The sequence below is a fragment of the Chlamydotis macqueenii genome, chromosome Z, assembly GCF_036417535.1.
Source record: "Chlamydotis macqueenii isolate bChlMac1 chromosome Z, bChlMac1.mat, whole genome shotgun sequence".
NCBI classification, from domain to species: domain Eukaryota; kingdom Metazoa; phylum Chordata; class Aves; order Otidiformes; family Otididae; genus Chlamydotis; species Chlamydotis macqueenii.
The window spans coordinates 11,377,846-11,391,034 of NC_141593.1; the positions used below are offsets into that span (position 1 = coordinate 11,377,846).

General features: G+C 44.3%; 1 protein-coding gene across 4 annotated transcripts in view; it reads left to right on the forward strand.

Annotated features, from left to right (window-relative positions):
- Window positions 1-7,003: 7,003 nt before the first annotated feature.
- Window positions 7,004-13,189, forward strand: part of RAI14 (retinoic acid induced 14) — an 89,190-nt gene continuing 83,004 nt past the window's right edge. For all 4 annotated transcript variants that reach the window (XM_086770763.1, XM_086770765.1, XM_086770766.1 and 1 more), the window contains exon 1: window positions 7,004-7,093. The gene's annotated coding sequence lies outside the window, so the exon portion shown is untranslated. The remainder of the gene's footprint in view (window positions 7,094-13,189) is intronic.

A 13,189-nucleotide genomic window follows, 5' to 3' on the forward strand; every position in this document is an offset into this window, starting at 1 on the left:
GCATTCTTTCAGCTCCCAAATTCTAACCAACTGTGAAGAAAATGATTACTGCTTGAAAGTTTTCACTCCCAGGTGCCAGCTCTGTAAGCAAAAAAAAATAAAAGTAGTTCACATACCAAGTCCTGAGAGACAAAACCCTCCACTCCTCCTTACGAGACAGTCTATTTGGTGGGACAGTGTTGGTGATAGCCACACCCATCTGTCTGTCCCAGCTCTCCACCTGGAAGGGAAGGAGAGGCAGAGGAGTGAGACCTAATGGTTCTTAGCAAATAAAGGCTTGTGGTACGCTTGGTGCAACTGGAAAGCAGCAGATGGGTTTGTGGTGAGAACGTGTTGGGACTTCTGTTACATGTGTTTCTCTGACTAGGAGAGAAGGGTGAGGTTTGGCCTGTACTTAGTCACAGACACATGAATCCCCAACCGGTCATGAAGGATGGATAAGTGTGTGAGAAGTAGAAGGGGGAATCACCTGGCGGGTGACCACTGGCCTTTTGACACAACCCTCACACAGGATGATGTGATGAGTTGTTCCACAGTATCGAAATAATTTCTTCCCTCAAGGCCAGAGGAACCTGCTAAACAGATGGATTGAGGTGACTTTAGCAGAAGGGAACAAAATGTCTGAGACTGAACATTCAAGCAAAAGAGCAAGTGAACAGGGTAAAACTGAGAACGGAGGACATTTCAGCCATGGCATTGTACAGATACACAATATTCCCTGTGGGAAAAATTTACTAGACAAAATAAACAACTTTCAATAAATCACTTCAGAAAGGTATGAATGATTTCTGTTGAGTGCAGTGAATTTATACTGGTTCATGTCTCTGGAGAATGTGGCTTTGGCTTTTTTAACCTTGATAATGCCAAATCCAGATCTCATCACTTCATGAAACTCTGCCTGTGGGTCCTCATTTATCATCTTCCATGTACAGCTGCATTCATCTGTGGTGTTTTGGTTTGTCATGATCTCTAAGAACAGCATATCAAAGATTTACTCTCACTCCTTTGTTTGCTACATATTTGGTGGTAATTAGGTGCTTCATTTGTAGAAGTCGTTATGCAAAGCCTCTCTGGTGGAGCAGGATTACGTAAGACTTATATCTGCCCTTGTGCAAAGTACAGAAATCTCCAAGGTCTCTACACTAAATCACAGAGTCTTAACCTTGGATCCCATCCCACTTTCCACCCCTTTGATATTTTTCTTTAGTGGTCTGGGATAAATGCTGTAGCCATGTTTAAGAAGTAAAAAGGAAGGTTTAGTGCTCATTTACACCAAGCCCAGCAGAGGCAGGGGGCTTTGCATGCAAATATGAATCAGACTCAAACAATTTGTTAGTTTGATTATAGTGATGCAGCAGAAGGAATTATTGGATTTTCCTGTATTTCATTTAAACAAATTTTGATTCACACATGCGAAAGAAAGATCCTAAAGCCTCAAAATAAATGAAGACACATAGAAGAAAAAATATGGTCTGAAAGTCTCTGCATCAGAGGAAGCCTTTTAAAAACCGAAACAGACGACTGACATAGTGAGGTTTGGTACTTCTGGAGATGTAAGGAAATATCTTTTTCAAAACCTGGAAGACTGATGAAAAGATAGAATGCATATGGTATTTTGCACCTCCACAACAAAATCAGCAGCAGACATAGTGTCGTGGGAATACAGTGGGACAGAACTGAAGTTTCAGCTTGCTGATGCCAAGTACATTAAGAAATCTTGTAAGGAGCAAAGACAAAAAAAAAAAAAAAGCAGTTTGAAATGTTATTTGCAAGGTGCTTGGTTTCTCTGTAATGCAAATAGTCATAAAATATGCAGGAATGTGGATTTCTGTGGTTTGAATGGGAAGAGGAAATTGATTTACAAATTCTGAATGGAACAGAAACCTTAGAGCAAGAGTAGAGACAAAGCAACTGCCTGCATGGTGTGGAGTAAATATGGCATGTAACTGCCTCTTCCTGTGGGAACCACTTTGAATTTTGTGCTGTTACAACATAATCAAGGTGCTCTCCAGTGTAATTGAATATGAGGGATTTTACTCTTTATTTATCCTCAGATTAGTATAATCTTCTTCTTGATTGTTCTTGGTCAACTGGCCTTTCAGGACTTTCAGTGGCATGCCTTCAAAGAGCCCTTTATACTTGTGGAGGGTTGAAGCCATCTCTCCGCAAGGTACACTCTGCCTGCTAGTCTCGTGGCTTCACACAGATGTTCCCATCACGCTTTAGAGAAGTCTCAGCCCTCAAGGGGTTCCCTTGCGGGGAAGCCTCTCTGTTGTACAGGGGCTGGGAAGCAAGGGATTTTCTCATGAGCAATATTGGTCCCCAGATGTATCCGTGGGGCCAAGCAGAATGAAAATCTTCCTCTCACTTGTGGAAAAATGGGGGACGGCTGAAGAAGCCAAAATGCACAGAATACCTATAGCCCGGTGTAGGAGCAGCTGTGCAAGTGAGAATGAGAAAAATTAGAAAAAACAAAGCAGAGGGTGGCACACAAAAACAATGGTATAGAGACCCGAAATATGCCCTGTTGATTCTGGGATAGGCTTTTAACAAAGCTTTGTTCTTTACCTCCAAAGGTCTTATTGCCGATTTGGACAGTTGCCTTTCTCCTTGCTGAGCTTTTCCACAAGAAGAAATAAAGCACATTTTCCTTTTTAAATTCACATAGATGTATTGCCATTTCAGGCAAAATCTGTTTGTGTGAAGAGGGTATAATCCTCTTTTGTTGTTTCCATGGACTTGTGCTTTTAAAATAATTTAAGAATTAAATGTGTTGTGGAATAATGCTGAGGATGAGTCTTTGTGGGAAAGTTGCATTAGATTATCAAGCCCACTTCCCTGCAGCTCCGAGCTGTGGTCGCCACGGAGAAGATGTACAAGATAAACTTATCTTACACTGGATGATAGTGAAAAGGCCAAGAAATTATTTTTCTCCTAGTTAAACCTACAGAAAGCACATCCATATCAAAGACACTAACATGCAAGCACAGATTTCCATAATAATGTGAGAAAGTGAAAGGAAAGAAGAGGATTTTTACCCTTTATAATTAAGAAGGATTGCATTAATTCCTTTTGTATATCCCAGTGGCTACAAACTAAAATGAAAAATATATCCAGAGGCAGATAATGTCCTTCCCCTTGTAGGGAGAGAAGAGTAAGCCACATTTCTGGAGGACTGTTCTCTTTCTGAACTGGAAAGTGTAGATGCAAAAGTCATGAGGAAGAAGGGTTGGTGGAGGCAGTGGAAGTATCCATCTAGCAAGGGCAAGTTTAAATACTCTAGATAATTCCCTCCGACTATTTCTGGATTTTTCCGTCAGCCTTTGGAAGATCACTTCAAAGTAACAGAAGTTCCTAGGTAGACTTTCCTCTCTCTCGAGGTTTTGTCTCAGTTAAGAGCCCTGTCTGAGCAGCTGCAGTTGTGACTTTCTTAATTTTTAGTATTTTCCTGTGTTGACCCTGTCAGGCTCATTGCTAGTGCGACACAAACAGCACAGAAACAGTAAATGAGACAAATTCCCAAACAAGTTTTCTGAGACATACCATATTGTGAAGAGTCATAAAGTACCTCCTTTCTGTGATAACAAGTTATTAAAAAAAGAAAGCGCTCTGGTGGGAGCAGATATAAACCACACTTTTTAGCTGTCTCACTTGTTACCACAGAGATTCCTGAATTTATGGGGGACATCTGTCATAAAGGGTGAAAAAAAATAAATAGTATAAGCCAAGAAGAGCCTGGGAACAAAACCATGTCTCAAAACCTAAACCTGAACTTTCTTTAAATTACCCTTCAGCAAAAAAAAAAAAAACCACCCAACCAATGCAAACCAAACTATATTCAAATTGGAAATAATCAGACCAGAACAAATCCAATGAGGGAAGAGAAAACATGGCACTTAAGCTCATAAAACAGGTTTAAGCTGCTTGGAGGATGGCAGGGAAGTGATCAACCAGCTCAGGAGTGTGATTTCCTTTGCAAATTATTTCTAAGTGTAGATGTGACCAGCACTTTGTGTTCTGCAGAAGGCAGTAGCCAGAAGCAGAAAAAAAAAAAAATTAACAACCAGCCAGAAGCAGGAGAAAAAAAAAAAATAAACAATACTAAGTAAGCTAATTAGCAGATGCTATCAAGATAGTGGCACAGAGTGATAAGGTGTGATTAAAGACATCTTTAAGTCACTTACAGGACTCTCCCTTCTGGAGAAGTAGCTAGGAATGCATGGGCGGTTTCATCGTGTGGGCAGCTGCTCAAAGTCAAAACTGGCTGCAAATCCCCCAGCTTTTCCAGAAGACTGAGCAGAAGAGGATATTCCCTTCCTCTCCCATCCCCACCCCATGCCTGCTGTCCAAAGGAAATGAGGGGCATTGGAAGGGCATCACAGTGCCGACCTGCTAATTCTTAGATTTTGAGAGAAGCCGCTTGTGTAGGATGTACTCCACCTTCTGCCTCTTGCAGATAAGATTTTCTCCATCTTACTAACAACTTCTGTTAGCTCATGCTGAGCATTTAATAAAACTCTCACAGAATTGTTCTCATCCTGTAGATAAACATTAGAAGCACAGGTGGAAAAATATGACTGTCACCGAGTCCTACAGCACACTGAGGGCAAAATGAGGAATAGAGCTGAGAGCTCCTCCCTGCCAATCTTGTGCTCTGCCTGCAGAGGCTTCAGCCACAAAATCACACGGGTGTGTTTTGAATGAGAAGCAATGCCCTGCCCTTGGAGAGGGACCCAAAAGGGTGATCAGAAAAGATCAAAGCACCATCTTCCATGCAAGGAGACTAACCTAGAGGGCAGGCAGATTCTGTCAGACAGATCAGTTTGGTTTAATGCATTTCAGCTAGCTGCCACAACACAGCCCAAAGCCTTTATACGGGGCCACGATTTATGAGATGATGAACAGTACTTCCCTGGGAACTAGTAAATACTATATTTCCCAGTTCTCAAGAACCAGAGCCCACAGCATAAGAAGGACATGGACCTGTTGGAGCAGGTCCAGAGGAGACCAGAAAGATGATCAGAGAACTGGAGCACCTCTCCTATGAAAACAGGCTGAGAGAGCTGGGGCTGTTCAGCCTGGAGAAGAGGAGGCTCTGGGGAGACCTTATAGCAGCCCTCCAGTACCTAAAGGAGGCCTACAAGAAAACTAGGGAGGGACTTTTGACAGGTGTATGTAGTGATACAACAAAGGGTAATGGCTTTAAACTAAAAGACAGTAGGTTTAGATTAAACATAAAGAAGAAATTCTTCACTGTGAGGGTGGTGAAGCACTGGAACAGATTGGCCAGAGAAGTTGTGGATGCCCCCATCCCTGGAAGTGTGCAAGTCCAGCCTGCACGGGGCTTTGAGTGACCTGATCTAGTGGAAGGTGTCCTTCCCCAGGGCAGGAGGGGCTGAGATGATCTTTAATGTCCCTTCCAACCCAAACCATTCTATGATTTTATGAATATTCTGTAATACCATAGACAAAATATACTATTTATTATTCACATGTCATTATATGTGACTATTCCATGCAAACATGCCCAAACCCCATCTTTACAATATGCTGGCATTGAGAATGGAAACAAAAATTCAACAGTCAAACTATTCAAAATGTAAGAGATTGTACTTGCATATTAAATACTTTTCATGTTAGTCACACACAATTACATGGAATTTTGCTGGTGTTGGAAGAAGCAGCAGGCAGGAGACTTTGTAACCATATTGTACACATGTATTTGGCTTTTAAAAATAACTGGAATTAAAAATAATTGCATAATAATTGCAAGATGTTTTGTAGCTGCTGATCTAGCATTGTCAGGGTAGTTTAATTTTCCTGTTTTTATTGGTTTTGTGCAAATTAAATTCTCAGCATTAACTATATTAGCTTAACATTGGTGTGTGTGTTTTTAATAAGAAAAGAGAGAGGAAACAGTGCTGCCACGGTGGCTGTTCTCAAAGGTGAAACACATGCAAAACAAAGCGGCCGAGGTAAGGGCTGCCTATTAGCAGAGGAAAGTGTGCTTCTGGTGATAATCAAGTCTATTTGTTTAATAACAATACTTGCCACTATTACAATAATGACCTAAAGTTTTGAAGTGCTCATTTCCTCCCTGAACTGTTTGCCACTTTGGAAGGTGTGGATATGGTTGAGAAAGGAGAACATAAGAGTGATCAGAGAGATTAAAGGAGACCTTTTGAGGCGGGGAACGCGGTTGTGGTGAGTGGGACCGTAAGCAGATGAACATGACGCGATGGGAAGATGGCTGACAGCTCTGGCTGTCAGCAGGATGCTAGGCAGAGGCTCACCCACTCACTTAAGAGGACAATTTGTAGGTGAAGCATCCAGAGTTCCTTGTGCAGGTGAAGGCAACTTTTTGGTGAGATGTTGAGGTGCTTTGCCATCTGCTTGCCGGAAGGCTTGAGAAAGGGCACTCTGAAGGTTCGACTTTGAGAAGAGGGGTTTGGCCTACACGGAAAGGAGACTTCCGGCGTGCGTCCCGTGAGGCTGCACCTTGGCACGGCCACAGAGCCCGCTTGTGATCCCCAAACCCCTAGCTCCTGTGCAACAGAACACGACACCAGCCGTGAATTTGGGGATTGAACACGAAGTGCTCGGCATCTCCTCCTTCCAAAGCAGCCCCTTCCAGCCTGGGGGGCTCTGAGAAAGGGGAATTTGACGCACGGGGGAAGGGAAGCGCAGAACTTCTCTCACGCACTTTCGCTCCTTGAAGAACTTGGCATTTTTTGACTCCCCTCCCTCGCCCCTCTCAACCACCTGGGCGGCAGCCTCGCGCAACGGCTCCGCGCGCCGCCACGTGACCGCGAGACTCCCGCCTTCCCCCCACCCCGCGCGGGCAAGCCCCCTCCCCGCCCCTCCTTTTCCCCGCGTGGGGTGGGGAGAGGCGGGAACCCCGCGATCACGTGCCCGAGGAGTGATGTCACGCCCCCCTCCTCCCCGCCCCCCCCGCCCCGTCCTATCCGCGCGGAGCGGCCGAGTGTCCCGGGGCGCGCGGCGGCGCCGGTCTGCCCTTTCAGCTGCGGCGCGGGTCGGTGCGGGGGCTGCCGGCGGGAGACGGTCGTAGCGGGACGCGGGTTCCTCCAAGGAGGTGAGCGCGGCTTCGGCGTGAGGTCGGCGGCCCTGGAGGGGTTGGAGGAGGAGGAGGAGAGGGGAGGGGAGGGGAGGGGAGGGGAGGTGGTGTGCGCGCAGGGAACGGCGGCGGGGGGTTGTGAATAGGGGCTTTGTGTGCGGCGCCCACCTGCCCCCGCCGACCGCGGGGGGCCGTTGCCGCCGTTGCCGGCCGGCGCATCCCGAAGGGAAAAAAAAAACCCCTCAGCGCGGCGCAACAGGAGGAAACTTCTCCCTTCCTTTCCCGGCGGAGGTGGCGGGGGGTCTCCGCGGGTCCCTCAGCCCCGAGCCGAGCCGCCTGAGGGAGGAGATCGCCCGCCCGGTCCCTGACGGCGCGGGTCCGGCTGAGCCCCGGCGGGGCTGTGCCGCCTCCTCGCCCCCTCTCACTGACAGGAGTTAGGGACCCCTCCTTGCATTGCCTCACTCCGGTTAAAGAAAGGTGCCCCCCGGGGCCGGCGTTGTTTCGGGGCGGTTTCTCTCCAGTCAGGGAAGGGAGGGCTGGCCGCCGGGCTCCGCCGGGTCCCCCTGCACCGCTGCCGGCCGCGTCTCCGCCTGCCCCGCGGGGGCTGGAAAGAGCATGATTTTCTGTAGCTGCTTAAAAAAAAAAAAGAGAGGAAAAAAAAATTAAGAGAAAGAAGTCTAGTTTAGGAATCGCATCAAGTTTAACCGGGAACCTGCGCTTCTAACTTCCAACAGAGCACGCGAAAGATTTTGCTTTCTCTTGCACGGCTTTTGGCAGCACAAGCCTTTTGCAGTCTGCCGTGGCCACTTGTGACATTCTTAAGTTTCTGCCTGTGAAAAGACTAGTTAAATTCTGCTTTATCAGCATTGCAGGGTCTTAAAAAATTCTCCCCTTGTGAAGTGCCTGGCGTGTGAGCGTGCTTGTTACAGAACTGATGTAAAACGCTTGCAAGTCTAGTGGTACTGGAGTGCTACTTCGGTAGAAGCTGGAGTCTTCTTTGTAAAGGTTTGGTAGGAGCTGTAGTCTTACTTGTATTAAAAACCAAACCAAAACAAAAAACCAACAACCAAAAAAAAGCAGCCAAAAACTACACATACATCATTTTAGAAAGGCCTTCTGATGTCCTAGATTAACTACCAGTAAATTAATTTAGTTAAGTATCTGTCAGTGACTTGTTTGGCTCTTGTCTTGGGGCGCTCATGGAAACCTGTCAATGGGATTTTATTTACTAATAGATGAATTGCATAACAGCCATATGAACCAGAGTGAAAGAGCATTTGAGTGGAACAAGGCTTGATATGACCTCAGGGTTCTCTTGAGTTGAAGCCAAGCACAGTACCACTAAGTCACTGTGCAGTAGCAGACATCCGTCTTTTCAGTCTAAAAATACTGGCCCTGTGCTTATTCTCTTCCCTCTTCCAAGTCTTCCAAGAGTGCATCTGCTAGCAAAGCAATAAAATGCTACCTCCTCCCCTCCCCCTCCCTGAACCAAGAGATGGATAACATCAAGTGCAGAAGAGATGAGGTGGGAGGCTGCGGGTCTCACGAAGCAATATAAGCGTTTCACAAGAGGGTTCACTGACTTGCCTCATCTCTTTTTTGTTTTTTTTTTTGTTTTTTTGTTTTTTTTTTTTTTTTTCTATGTTCCCACTATGTAACTTTTCTTCTCTCCCTCTCTGCTAAGGAGTTTGTGCCTCTTTTGAGGGAGAAACAGTGCCTGGAGAAACATGAAAGCTAAGTTCTTGTGTGAGATGTTGGCGCTTTCTAAATCCTGCTGCAACAATACCCTAATCACATTCCTTTTGAGAGCTGATTGTGGATTAGGTCTTTGTGCACAGGGATAATGCTTGAAATAACTACAGAGAAAAAACCAAGCAAAACCAGAACAAATCAGTTCAAAGCTTTAGTGCTTTGCCTAGTGACAGAGATAGTAGACTACTGAAAATCCCAACGTGGGAGTATAGCAATCCATAGCATCTTCTGGGGTTGTAGGTCCAAGTAACTGGCTCTCCTGCTGTGTGCCTCCTTCCTGGATGTCCGAGAAGCCTGCTCTCTTGCCTGTATTCCTTGGAGTTGCTGTCTAGGTGCCTAGCTATCACATGGGTGATAGCTCTGCATTTGAGGTAGCTTGGTGCTTGTTTTCAGAGTTATCAGTCTGTGCTGCCCCTACGTTTGAGGGTCACCTAATAATGCATGTTTACAGTATAGAGGAAGTGGTGCAAATAGCTGTAATTCAGGTAACACATTAGAACAGAGCTTATCACTGTCATTCAGACAGAAACAAATGCGAGTCTGGTCAAGTGTGAAAGCAACTGAAGATCTCTGCTGGCACTTGGGACTAGCTACCAGGCTGGGTACTTAAGGCCTTAAAACTGCTGGAGTGGAAGTACACAGCAGTGAAAGAAAGCGTCCTTCCCTTGTGTGAGATCCAGAACAGGATGGCTCGTAACACCTGGAGGCGATGGTCGTAATTGGTGTGCTGAACTTGAGACCACCTCTGGAGGAGAGAGCCTCTGGCCTAATGGTTAGTGCATGTGCCTGAGAGGTGTTAGATCTTGACTCAAGTCCTTCCTCTGCAGGCAGATCTTGCATTTTAGGTGAATGCTGTATTAACTTACATGTAAGTTACTGAAGTTGCCAGTCTCCTTTTGGTTTTGCACCTGGAAACCATTGCTAGTATCCAAAGTACTGTAAAAAAAGCTGCATGGGTTTTTTCACCTGAATCTATAGGGGGGGATGGCTAAAGTGGAGAGTCAAATTTGTTCAGTTATTACAACAGAAAAATAATTTGTACACTGGTCTGTCTATGGCTCTCTGATCTCAGTAGCTGAGGATGTTCTTCTTTCCTCATAACAGCTGAGAGGCAGGGAGCTACTGTTGGTTATTGCAGATATCTGGATTCCCAAAGGCACTGGGACACCCTGAAACGCATCTGGGGAATTTGACACTCCAGTGCTTTCTGAGGACCTTGTTTACAAGGACTTGCATGAGGCACCAGCATGGTAACTCTAGGGGAGATCTGAAGGTTCATAGGTTTCTGAAGGCTGGGAGAAATATCTTAAACACTAGTTCTTCTTCTCCAATATTTGTACAGCACCTAGTGCTGCTGCTATTGAGTGTAAGTTTCAACAACCTGAATAAAATCAGATAAAAATAACTTAATTATTACTAAGATGTAGGTGTTGATCTTGCTGGTGTTCTGCTAGTTTATAGCATTGGCAGTCTTCCAGGATAGAAAATACCTGAATTCCTTTTTTTTTTTTCTTTCCTTTCTTTTTTTTTTTTTGAGGGGTAGAACTGCACCCAACCATCTTGCCATTTTGGGGTTATGTTTAAAAAGGTACTGCATTTTCATCAGCTAAAATATTTTCCCCACCCAGGAACTTAGAAGCTGAATAGGGGAGTTTTGTTACTGGCCCAGTCTCTGAAGGTTTTTCTAGACTACAGGAGTTATCCATGTAAGAGCCTTCTAAGACCTTTCAAAAGTATAAGGGCAGAGTTTATGGGAGTGGGGCTTGGCAAATGTCTTCCTAACTGCTGCCCTAATCGGTGACTGTTCTGCCTTAGGCTATTTCAGAATATTTATCCATAAAGTAATGGATATGTCTCTTCATAGATTTAACGTTGTATCTGTACAGATTGTCATGTTTGCCTGTTCTGAAAAGCATCTTGTTGAATGGTTAATAGAGTATTAGGAAGGGGGTAAGTATAAACAAGTACGAGCTGTTCTTATCCATGTGGGTTTCTCATTTAAGAACTGGCACTTCACAAGTAGGACTCTGCATAGCTTTTCGCTATTTCTAGTTGTAGCTGGATGCTTCAATTCCAGTCTAGCCCTGTTGGACTAAGCATTGAACATGGAAAAGTCTTCAGGACTCCAATGTATCTTATGTATGATCAAACCAGAGAATATGGTCTCAAAATTGAGGGGCACACAAGGGGGAGCTTTTTTTGGTTCAGAGACGGGGAAATTGAAAGCAGAGACAGACAGTGGTATGCCCCAGTTCATGCAGCAAGTCTTGTCTCTTTTACTGTGTTCTTCAGTGAGCTGGATGTGTGTTGACAGACACTTCCAGACAAAAGACCTGGAGTAAGAACAGAGTAGAGTTGTATGTAATGGGTGAATGACAAATTTGCCTGGACTTTGCTTGAGCTAGGATTTTGCCTGGAGTGCTGTCTAATATACCAAGTAAACAAATCACGGCAATGTCACATTTAGATTTTTCTTTAGTATTCTCCTGTAATTCACTGTGTCTAAGGCCTTGTTGACGCAAGCTTTCTCCTGGCTGTCTAGAACTGATTTTGAAAACACTGTTTAACAAACTGCACATATCCATACATCGACAGTCTTGCCTGGGTTTGCATTGGTTGTATAACATCCTCAGAGCCTGGTACTGCTTCAGCTGAATCCATTAAAAATGAAGTTTTAACATTTGCAAATTCTGCATATCAAAAGGAAGTGTAAGAGTAGAGAGTTGATGCAAAGCGTTCTGGAAGGAGGAGCAATAGCTGTAGATTTGTCAGTGATGCAGTATCTTTGAGGCTCAAATGCTTAAATTTGTACAGTTCAGCACATCCTCGCCAGTGATTTGTGAACAGATAGAGGGATTGTATTAAGTTACTCAAGGCCTTTGCTATCTCTGATGTCTGATTCTGTTTAGAGTGGGATTAACTGTATATAAATCACTCCCGCTCTTGTGTAGCGCTTGGGCTTCTCAGTGCATTTTTCAGTGTGTTTTCATTAGTAAGTAATAGTAGATTAACCAAGCCAAGAATTATTTTTCTTTATAGGTGACGTTAAGTTTTTAAAAAATTCTGTTCCATTTGACTTTTCCTATGATAGGAGGATGGGTTACCTAAGATGGAAAAACTGAGCTGTGCTGATAAAGAGTGGGGAAATGTTCCCATTGGTCACATCATACGTGCTTCTCTACTTTGGCCTGAGAAACAGAGAGAAGAATATGCTCAGCTGGATGCAAATGAGAAGGTAGTCAGAGATGAAGTGTTAGGTGGATTTTTTTTTTTTTTTTTTTTTTAGGACAGCGTGGGCTTGCCGCATTTATGTGCGAACAACCAAAGCAACTGGGCAATGGCTAATTCCTCCACGTGGTCCTGTGGCTTTGGCAGTGGTAAGGAGAAGCTTGGGTTTGGGCATGCTCTTGGTGTGGAAGGGGAGCTCAGGCATGTGAAGCATTTGTGAAGCTAAGTACTGAAGGTGGGTAGCAGTAGAGGTGCTAGTAGCATGGATGCCTCTGGCTACTCTATAGTGCTGGCTGCCACAAAGGCTTGTGTTTCCGGATCAGAGCAGAGCTTGTGATTTAGAAAGTGATCACCCAGAGAATAAGTGGTGGTGTTGTGCTTTGGGAGAAGACACTTCTGGGGCCTCTTATTTTCCTCTGTGAGTGTAGGTGTGTTTACACAAGGGAGATCTAAGTGTATAGTGGCAATGGTATTCTTCCAGACCCTTTTTTCTTTCCATTTTGTTTTTTTTTTTTTTCTTTATGTTGCCAGATCTTGCATGGAGTCTCTTGTTCTTTGCTGTAACCTCACAAGGTTTAAAAAAAATTTTGAAGCATTTTTGGGAGGGGAAGGGGAAATTGGTTGATGATATGAATTGTGCTTTGCTGCGGAAGAGCGCTGAGTTGGAGGCTTCTCAGGGTGTTCTGAAAGGGATGCGAGATTTTTTACACCTAAATTAAGTGAGTTCAACGCTTATCAGAAAAAGGTAACTGTCACTGGCATGAACAGTGTGCCTAATGTACGATTTTACTGTAAACTTGTAGTTTTACTTAGTGAAACTAAGGCTGTTTTACTGTTGCATCATTGGATCTTTGGCCATTCAATGAGTGAATTGTAGTACTGTTTGAAAGGCCTTGCTCTGGGTTTAATGCAGTTTAATGAAAGGAAAAAAATATGTCAGTATTGTTGTTTACTGTGGTTTGCATTCATGCACTGTAAATCGGTGGGGAAGATTATCCTAATCTGTTGCCTATGTTTAAACCTAAACATTGTATTGTGTATTAAAACACAATTTAAGTGAAATTATTGAGGCCGAAGATTACCACCACTTCAATGTCTCTTGTTTTAACTAGGTAGGTTTACCACCAACCTAAA